Source organism: Microtus ochrogaster, linkage group LG3, assembly GCF_000317375.1.
Source record: "Microtus ochrogaster isolate Prairie Vole_2 linkage group LG3, MicOch1.0, whole genome shotgun sequence".
Classification (NCBI taxonomy): Eukaryota; Metazoa; Chordata; class Mammalia; order Rodentia; family Cricetidae; genus Microtus; species Microtus ochrogaster.
Window position 1 is genome coordinate 19107317 of NC_022029.1, and position 9347 is coordinate 19116663.

At 40.2% G+C, this 9347-nt stretch overlaps 1 pseudogene; it reads right to left on the reverse strand.

Moving 5' to 3' along the window:
- Nucleotides 1–1889: 1889 nt before the first annotated feature.
- Nucleotides 1890–2602, reverse strand: LOC101982705 (annotated as a pseudogene).
- Between the last annotated feature and the right edge of the window lie 6745 nt (nucleotides 2603–9347).

Consider the following 9347-nt stretch of genomic DNA (forward strand, 5'->3'; position numbering starts at 1 on the left):
TTTCTTTCATGGATACTTATGAGTGGTGGAGACGTGGGTGGAATTGTCATGTACCGTTGAGCACAGCATGGCCAAGTTTATCTGGAAAATTCCTATGTGATTCTAGTGAAATTCCAACAAACTACAATATTTAAAAGTTCTTAGAGAAGGAAGAAAGATCTTCAGCCTTAAAATCAGAGAGGACATCCCAGATACTTAAACACTATTAACCGTACATGACACCTAAAAAACATATGAATGTTTATTCTCTCTATGGTTCTATTTACATCAAGCTTTTAAAAATCAGTTTTTATTATGCTAATTCTTATTTGGAACATATGCTATGGCTCATAAAATATTTATTCTAAGAACACAGAGCACTTTTGGTGGATGAATAAATATTGAGATGAGAATCCAGTTACTCTAAGTAGCCCTCATCAGAAAGTTAGTTGTGTTGGTTACTGCTTTTTATTTGCTGTACTTCAGCATTTCCGAGGGAAAGAGACTGTCTAGGTATATAATCCTTATTGGTGCTTTAGGACACAGAGTTCTGGGGGTTTAAAGTCAGCCGCCACAGCCAAAAAGATATGGTGAATAGATGATATACGGTAATGTAGCTCACATTTCTTACTATAGCCTTGTTTAGTGGAATGTCCCTTAGCTGATGGGAAGTTTATAAAATATGACAGAATATCCCAGGAAAGGTTATTCTTTAGGTTCTTTAAATAACTGGCAGAAAAGTTCATCCTTAAATGAATTCTTCTTCTTCTTAGTGATTATTATGCCCAGATCCATGATCCCTCAAAAACCAACAAGGACACTGAGTTCCATATGTAAACGCAATGAGCAATGAGCCTTTATTTTATACAAGTTTGCAAACTCGGTCTCTCTGTATGTCCAACATACTAGAATAATTGGAGATCCCCGAGCTCAGTTAGAGTTGGGTTTTTATGGTAGTAAAGGTGGTTGTGAGGGATTTCTATGGTTTAAGGCTTTGATTGGCTGATATTTGTCTAGGGTATCCTGCTGAGTGTGTGCTAGAAGATGATCCTATATACAATGGTTGGAACATTAAGCATTTCCTTTGGATGGTCTGTTCCTGGATGGTGCTCAGGTAATCTCAGTTTATGATCCTTCCTGCAACCAGGTACTGCTTCAGGGTAAACTACTGAGACTCAGGCCTCCATTAAACTTATCGATGGTTGAGTCCTACACTGGCAGGTGATAATGGTTGGAAGTAAAGAACTTCCTTTGGGTGGTCTGTTTCTATTTAGCTTATCATGGTTGGCTCCTACAGTGATAACATCTTTGAGATATTTATAGAAAAATCATAATTTTGATTATTTTTATTATTATTAACTACTATATTGAATCTTACCCTTCACGGTGATGAGTGAGGCTTGCTTTCCTTTCCTGGAAAGAATAGGACTTAGTGTGTCATATCTAATGTACTAAAAAGTAAATCTATAGTGTACCAACACTTGCTGAAAAACCTGGTAAGCACCAATTTAGCCTGGTTATTAATGTCATTATCCTGGCAACGTCATCCTGCATATGAAATTACTGAGGCACACAAACCCTATTCTCTTCATAATTATTCTGTACATCCAAAGTTACTTCAAATTTAAAAGTTTAAGTTAGTCTTGGTAGGTAATTAGAATTATTTTTCTATCTGTTCAAGAAAATTACTGATATAGATTAGAAGGATTTTTTTTTTGCTTGAAGACAGGAATCTTATTTTGTTATAAGATTTCTTTCCACCCCTGTTGTTCTCTGTACCCTGTGAACAAAATTGTTCTCTGGACTTCATGAGAAAAATAGCATTGAACAAGTCCAATACAGGGATGGATGTCCAGTTCCTTAGCCATTATAGGACACATCCATTCACCTCTGAAAACCTTGACATCAGTCTAAAGTGGCAGATTTGAAGGTAGTGTTTTGTATTTCCTTTCAGAGCGTTTGTCTCTTTCAAAGTTTCTCCTCATCTTCCTATTGCTGTGGATGCATTCAGGACACAGCATATTATCTTCCACTCCTGGGGATGGAAAAACACATGCTGGTGATGGGAAGAGAGGTACCATCTCTTGGGGGACTGTCTGGTACTCAGGTATGACCAGCGTGCATCTGCAGGTGAACCCAGCCTGCCTTATCTGCAGAGAGTTGTCTGCCATGAACTACACACCATCTGCATTCAGTGACTGGTGGCAGAAAGGCCTTGACATTCAAGAGAAGAGGCTGGCGATTCACAGCTCTAGAGTGAGCAGCTCTCATGGCAATTCTTCCACAGGTTGCAAAAACAGACTCCCTTTCTGAAGTTATAACTTCAACTATACCACCCTCCTTTCTTCCTCTTGAAGCTTTGAGTCCTGGGTCCTCTGGTGTCTGTTTTGGGTTTCTTGAGAACTGGCTTCATTTTTGCCTCAAGAGATGTTTGGGGAATATGACATTTTTGTTTCGAATATGAGTTTTTCTGGAGTCTCAAGTAGACTTCAACTTTCTTGTCATCCGTACTCAAGTTATGACAGCGACATCATTCCCAAAGAGTGTTCCGGGACACCTCATTAATAGGAGGCAGGATGGCTGGCCAGGGTGGGTTGGGAAAGGTATCCTGTGAAGCTGGCATTGGGGGAACTGTTGGCCTGAGATCTATGGCTGAAGAAGCACTTGATTTTGTAGGCACGTCTATGGTGAGCTCCTCAGTAGCTGGGACCAGCGCTAAAATGATTTCTTTTTCATTAACTTCTCACTTGTCATAGGTGTCCTGGCTGGGGAGTGACATTTTCAGCAGGCTTCAGAGAAGACAAAAGCAGCAAAGATAAGAATGTTTGGAGCTCCGGAAGGAAATTTTTTTTTTAACAAATCTGATGGCAAACTGTTATCCAAAACATACAAAGAGCTCTTAAAGTAAACAGTGGCAATAATCAATCTGATTTCACAATAAACAAAACAAACCCACATAGACATTTAACCAATGAGCATATTAACACATGTATGACAAAGAAACACGTAAAAAGAAAGATGCTCAGATGCAAATTAAAGCAACAGTGAGATCACACCAGGTGCCTAATTAAATGGTCCATATTCTTAACAAAGGTCAATAGGGATATATATGCTTGTTTGTTGCTAATAGAAGTATAAAATGGTACAGTCACTTTTGAATACATTTTATAGTTTCTTATAAAATTAAACATATTCCTACCGTGTGATCCAATAATCACACCTCTTAATTTTTTTATCTAAAATGAACTGGATATTTAGGTCTACCTAAACACACACACACACACAAACACATTTTTATTCATAATGAATTAAAATTTGATAAGATTCCACATATCCACCACAGAGGAAAGGAAAACTATGCTGTGGTACAAGCAGATAATGGACTATTACACAATACTAGAAGAAATGAGTTACCAAGCCACAAGAAAGCACAGGACACAGGAAATGAATATTACTAAATGAAAGAAGTCAATCTAAAAGTGTTACATATTATTTGATTACAACTCCAACATTTTGGAACAGAACATATGGTTATTTAAAAGAAAAGAGAAAAGAAAAGAATGGTTGCCAGAGATTAAGGGAGAAGGAGGGCCGAGTAGTCAGAACACTACGGATTTGGGGGACAGTGACAGTGGCCACTACAGTGGTTATACTACAGTGGTGGATATGTATCGTATGCTTGTCCTCAAGTAGAGCCTCGTATGAACTATACTTTAGGTGCCAATTTGGCACTATATATTCCTCAATTATAACATGTTTTACTCTAGAGTAACAAGAAAATGAGAGACGCTCCAGGTATGGGGAGACAAGAGGTATAAGGTAATTTCATATTATATTGGCTAAGTATTGTCATAAATCAAGAATTTCCCTTTGAAAAATTAAGCATGATTAAGAAAAGAATGTAAGTGCTCACTAGACACCTCTGAATCATATGCTTAGTCCCAAGCTCCTCAATGATTACAATGCAGTAAATCCTCCTGAAATTTTCCCTAGCATGCCTCTACCACTTTTAAATCTGTGATCTGTATTCATGACCAAATCTACCCAACTCCAAAAATCAATTCTCTTTTACAGCTGAGATATTCCAGTCATAATACCTTGTTGGATTTGATTGTTTGGGTTTCCTGGCACTGTGGTTCAAGGATTCCTCATTCTGCCCCTGGCATCAGTTAGTCTTCCATCTCCCCACACTCCAGTTCATGGAACTCCACAGTGGTTCTTGCAAATGCTGGATCTATGTCCATCTAGTGCTCTTATACCTACTGGATCTGGTAGTCGTAATAGTTTTCCTTCTTCCTATAGGCACAGCCCTCTCTACCCTTCAATATATGGCACAGTTCTTTTCTGGTGAACAAACCTACAGCCCTTTACACCCTGCAAGGTTGAGATGTCTTTTGGGATGTACACAGAGAATTTTTCTAGATGTTACAAGAACACCATGCTGAAACTGTTATAAGACATGTGCCTAATCTACAAAATCAAGGGCTTCCTTTTGAAAAATTAATTACTTTTGTATTTGTGTGCATGCATATCTGTGCACCACATGACTACACAGAACCCATGGAGGCCAGAAGAGGACACTGAATTGCCAGGAACTGAAGTTGCAGATAATCGTTAGCCACCATGTGGGTGCTGGGACTCAAACCCAAGTCCTCAAAATGAATAGCCAGTGCTCTCAATTACTGAGCTACCTCTCTAGCCATACCATGAACTTCTTCGCAGTGAGGGCCTGTCATAGTCAACTCTCAGATCCCTGTGCCTTGCATTTATGGAAGATTAATGCTCCGTGATTTTCATTATTTATTGCTGGGGAGTTGAATGCCTCTGATAAGGAACAGTGTACTTCTGTATAGAACAGAGTTAGGCCTGCATGGTAAGTGTAAAAGCCACACAGGGACCCTTCAACACACACATTTTTACACATTACCCAGGTCAGGGCTGGCATACATCATTCTTCCCTGTGTATTCTGATTCATTCAACCATTCACATGTTTCTTCATATTTGTGTTTAGACCAAGGAGAGGGGTCCTTGAACAAGTCAATTTAGTATTTCAGAAATCACATGCAAGGTAAAGTTGACTCTGCCTGTAGGTCTTATGTTGTTTACAACTCCCAGCTGAGTGTTATGATCAACCTCTTCATGTGAAGTCAACGTGGAGCACAGCTGATCCTTGGCCAGTGTTCTAGCTAGTGGTTGTCAACTTGTCCCAGCCTGGAATCACTTCACAGGCATCCCAATTGTGTCATTGCCCTTATCAGATTGGTCTGCATGCACATCTGTGTATTACTGTATTTATCAACAATTCAATGCAGAAGAGCCCAGCCTGACATAGTTGGCACCCTCTCTACACAGGTGGTTCTGGACTATCTGAGAAATCTAGCTACATATGAACATGAGAGAGCCAGTAAGGAACATCCTTTCATGGTTTCTGGTTCAAGAGCCTACTGGAGCGCCTGTCCCAATTTCCCTCAATGATGATGGACTGTGACCTGGAAGGATAACTCAGATACATCCCTTCTCCATAAATTGCCTGTGGTCATGGCATTTGTTACACCAACAGGAAACTGGAATCATTAGTTTGGACATCTTTGTCTTGAAACTCTCTTCCATAACGTTTAAGTCCAATGTCTATGTCTAGTACCCTTTCCAGCAGAGAGGACTTTGAATAATTCAAGTATTGTATACTCATGTTATTTGTATCCCTTGCCAGCAGAATTTACAATGCCTCATTTAATGAGAAATTGAATGGAATATGTGTTTGAAAAATTAATCCATTTTAATAATATATGGCCCTGAGACTGGCCATCCCTGGCAGTGTTTAAACCTATAAACTAAGGGACCATGAATACCAATTACAGTAAAAAGTAATGAGATATGTAGTATTTCTCTAAGAAAATTACTTTTAAAAATATGTATTTTGACATCCTTGAAATTAATTGCACAATTATGCAGTTCCAAAGTGTAATGATTAAAACTCTAAGCTGTGTTGAGAAAGAAGGGAGCACCCATATTTACTAAAAATCTCACAAGCCTCACCCCTGACAAAATGCACTTACAAAGTTATTGAAGTTTAAGGAAGACAGCTTTCCAATAAAAAAATTGATCAATCTTCCATTTAGCAAAACCCAGGGATTTGGGGTAATTTAACAGTTAGTAAAAGAATAATGGTTAGTACACTATAAAACACACTGAGCTGAGACAGACTGGATATTGAAAAAACAAAACCAGAACAAAACAAAGATTGTTCACCAAAGGGAGGCTGGATAAATAGATTTGAGAAGAAAACACGACTCCGGGAATGTTTTCCATTGCCTTGTAAAAGTGCCGCTCTCAGCAGGCAGACATTAAGGTGAATAAATTGAGGAAGGAATTACAGGTGAAAATTTAGCTTTAAGGTTTGGAAGTTTGCCACTCAGGATCTACAGATCAGAAATGCTGGGCCAAAAGTTGTCAAAGGCACACTTCCTTGAGTAACCCAAGAGAGTTGTGGAGTTTGCTGAATACCCACCTGGTTCCTGTGCCTTTGCAAAGAGCAATCAGGACTCACCTTAAAAAAATAAGCTTCTTCTACTACACTGGAGCTAAATTTAGTCAGGCAGCTCTCATAACTAGAAAGTTCCCTCTCTGTGTTGAGCAGAATAAAAGCACATCTAATCCTTTTAAAGCAACAGCCCTATAGCCATTCTGACAGGAACGGAGATATTCTAAAGAGACACTTGTATCCTCCTCTTGGCTATCAGACTATTAGAACAATGGACTCCATACTCCATGAAATTGGTATTTCCACAGGAAACTTGTTGGGAGAAGAGAAAGGCGGAGGTCCTTGGGTCTGCCAGAAGGGTTAGTTAGCTCCTGGAAAAAGATTTGACACATCTGATGGTTTGTCAGAGGACATCAAGAAGAGCCTCAGGATGGGGTGAGTGGTTCCATAGCTTGACAGGTTTACAGACTTTTCCTACGCATACTCTTGGTCTTCTATTCAAAGCCAAACCTCACATTGGAGGTGACTCCAGAGCTCAAGGGTCAAGAGCATTTACAGTTCTTGCAGAGGACTGCAGTTTGGTTCCTAGCACACATATGAAGCTTGCAACTTTCTGTAACTCTTGTTACAGAGGATACAACACCCTCCTCAAAGGTAACTGGCTCAGGCACACTCCCACCCACACCACATACACACACTCATGTAATTAAACATAAAAGTAAATCTTTAAAATCGAAGTCATGTTAGGATCCTGAAGATTTGTGGAGAAGATTTCACTGGATTTCTTTGCCATTGAATAAAGCTAATTTTTCTGCTTTTTAAAAATCATTTATTTATTACATGTTTATTTGGCTTATTATGGCTAGCTAGCCAAACCTAGTTTGTTAAGGGTAATCAGGGCTCAGGCTCTAACCTTAACTCTGGTAAAAGTCTACATCTTCCCACAAGGCAACACTAAGAATAGGCACTTAGACCAAGAGCCCTGTGCAACTGTCTGAAGACATCCACTGTGTCCCTTCTGCCAACTCTTACATCAGGACTACTATTCTTTCTGCAAAATAACACCAATGGGTCACTTCAAAACAAAGTTCTGATGGAATTGAAACTGCTAAAATGAAGATGGTTTTAATTCTATACTTTTTGAGTTTATAATTGTTTGTGAACCATCCTTCTATAAATAGCTATTTTAGTCCCCAACAATGATTGAGAAGGCCACGCCATGATAGCACCTGGATGGGCACTCCCACAACAGCTGCTTGCCAAGTCCCTCTGTTCAGTCTGCTTGCTCATGAGTGGCAGGGTAGGGCCTTGATGCTGCTCCGATCCCCATGACACCCAAACGTCACTGTTCATCATCCACACTGTGGAAGGGGGAAGAGGTGAACAGCACACAGATTGCAGCTTGCATATTCACAGTAGCCTTAGGAACCCGGCTGCCGCATTCTGTATGGGCTGGTTCCAATCTCACAGAAATGCTGTGACCCATCGCTGGTGGGAGAACCTGTTCTTCGGTATTCCAACACAGACCAAGAACTGGCAGCATGCTAGACTCTTCTGGAACTTCAGCACCAGATTGGGACTACTGGGACTACATGGGCCACCAGATCCTTGAACTTCATAGTCAGGAGACAGCCATTGTTGGGATACTAGGACCTTATCCGCAAGTCACTCTAATAAATACTCACATTAACATATATGAATAAATACATGTGTAAATAAATATATCTTGCATATATATGAAAGTCTATGTGTAAATAAATATATCTTGCATATGAAAGTCTATAGATAAACACATATATATTAAAATATAATATCACTATTAATAGTCTTTATTCCTTGTCTGTTTGTCTACTATTCAAATTCTCTACATCACTCGCAACCATTTTCTACTTCCTTCACAGTTAATGTGGTCAAATAAAATCTTTCACCATTGTTAATATAACACTGAAGACTTTTTCTATTAAAAATTCAAGTAAGCAGGTAATATGCAAGATATCACGCTAAATCTATATCACATGCCAAGCAATGATTACACCCAATATAACATGATGAGCACAGCTAGTGTGTGCTTAGGTCTTTTGCTGCCATAGGAATCCTATGGGGGCAGACATGCACACTCACTGAAGCCTGGGCTGGTTCCTTGTCTACTGTTTTCTTTGAGGGAGCACATCTATGGTGAATCCCCAATTTCTCCTCTGGAATCCATCCAACAGCGGTCATGAGGCCCTGCTCTTCAGCAACCTGTCGGGTTATGAAGTGTCTGTTCATCACTGGCCCTCGGCTTTGTGTCACAGCTGATAAACCCTTGAGTTTTGGGGGTAGTTTTCCTGTATTTTGACTTTGGAGGTCAAAATTAAAAATATAAGGCTTTTGATCCTGTGCCCCAAGTTCTTTTGACAGTTATTTGGCCTGTATGCTTGGCCAGGACTTGTCCCTGTAAGTTGTCTTTCCTGCCTAGGACTACTTAAGTCTTTTCTATTTTAGTACGCCATGCTTCCTTAGGTTTTGAAACCTTGGGGACATTCCCTTCTCTGGACAGGAAAGGATTCCTGTCCTGGGAGCCTGACTTGGTTGTAGTGGGCACTGCCTTGAAGCTGGACTGAGAGGCCCTGGAGGTGAGGATATCTGCAGAACCTCAGGGGCACAGTCTTGAAAGAACTTCCCAGTGGCACAGTCCTGCAGGACAATGCCAGTGGCCAAGCAATGAGATGTGCTCAGGCGCGAGTCTTCTGGATCCTTGGAAATACTCTCCAGCAATTCACTGATTTGTGAGTTACCCATCTCGCCAGATTCCATGGGGAGTGCGCACTCACAGGACTTTTCTTCTTCTGCCTCCTCCAGCTCCCTGGTATCCCTGCTACTTGGTGACTGGGATGTCACACTGAT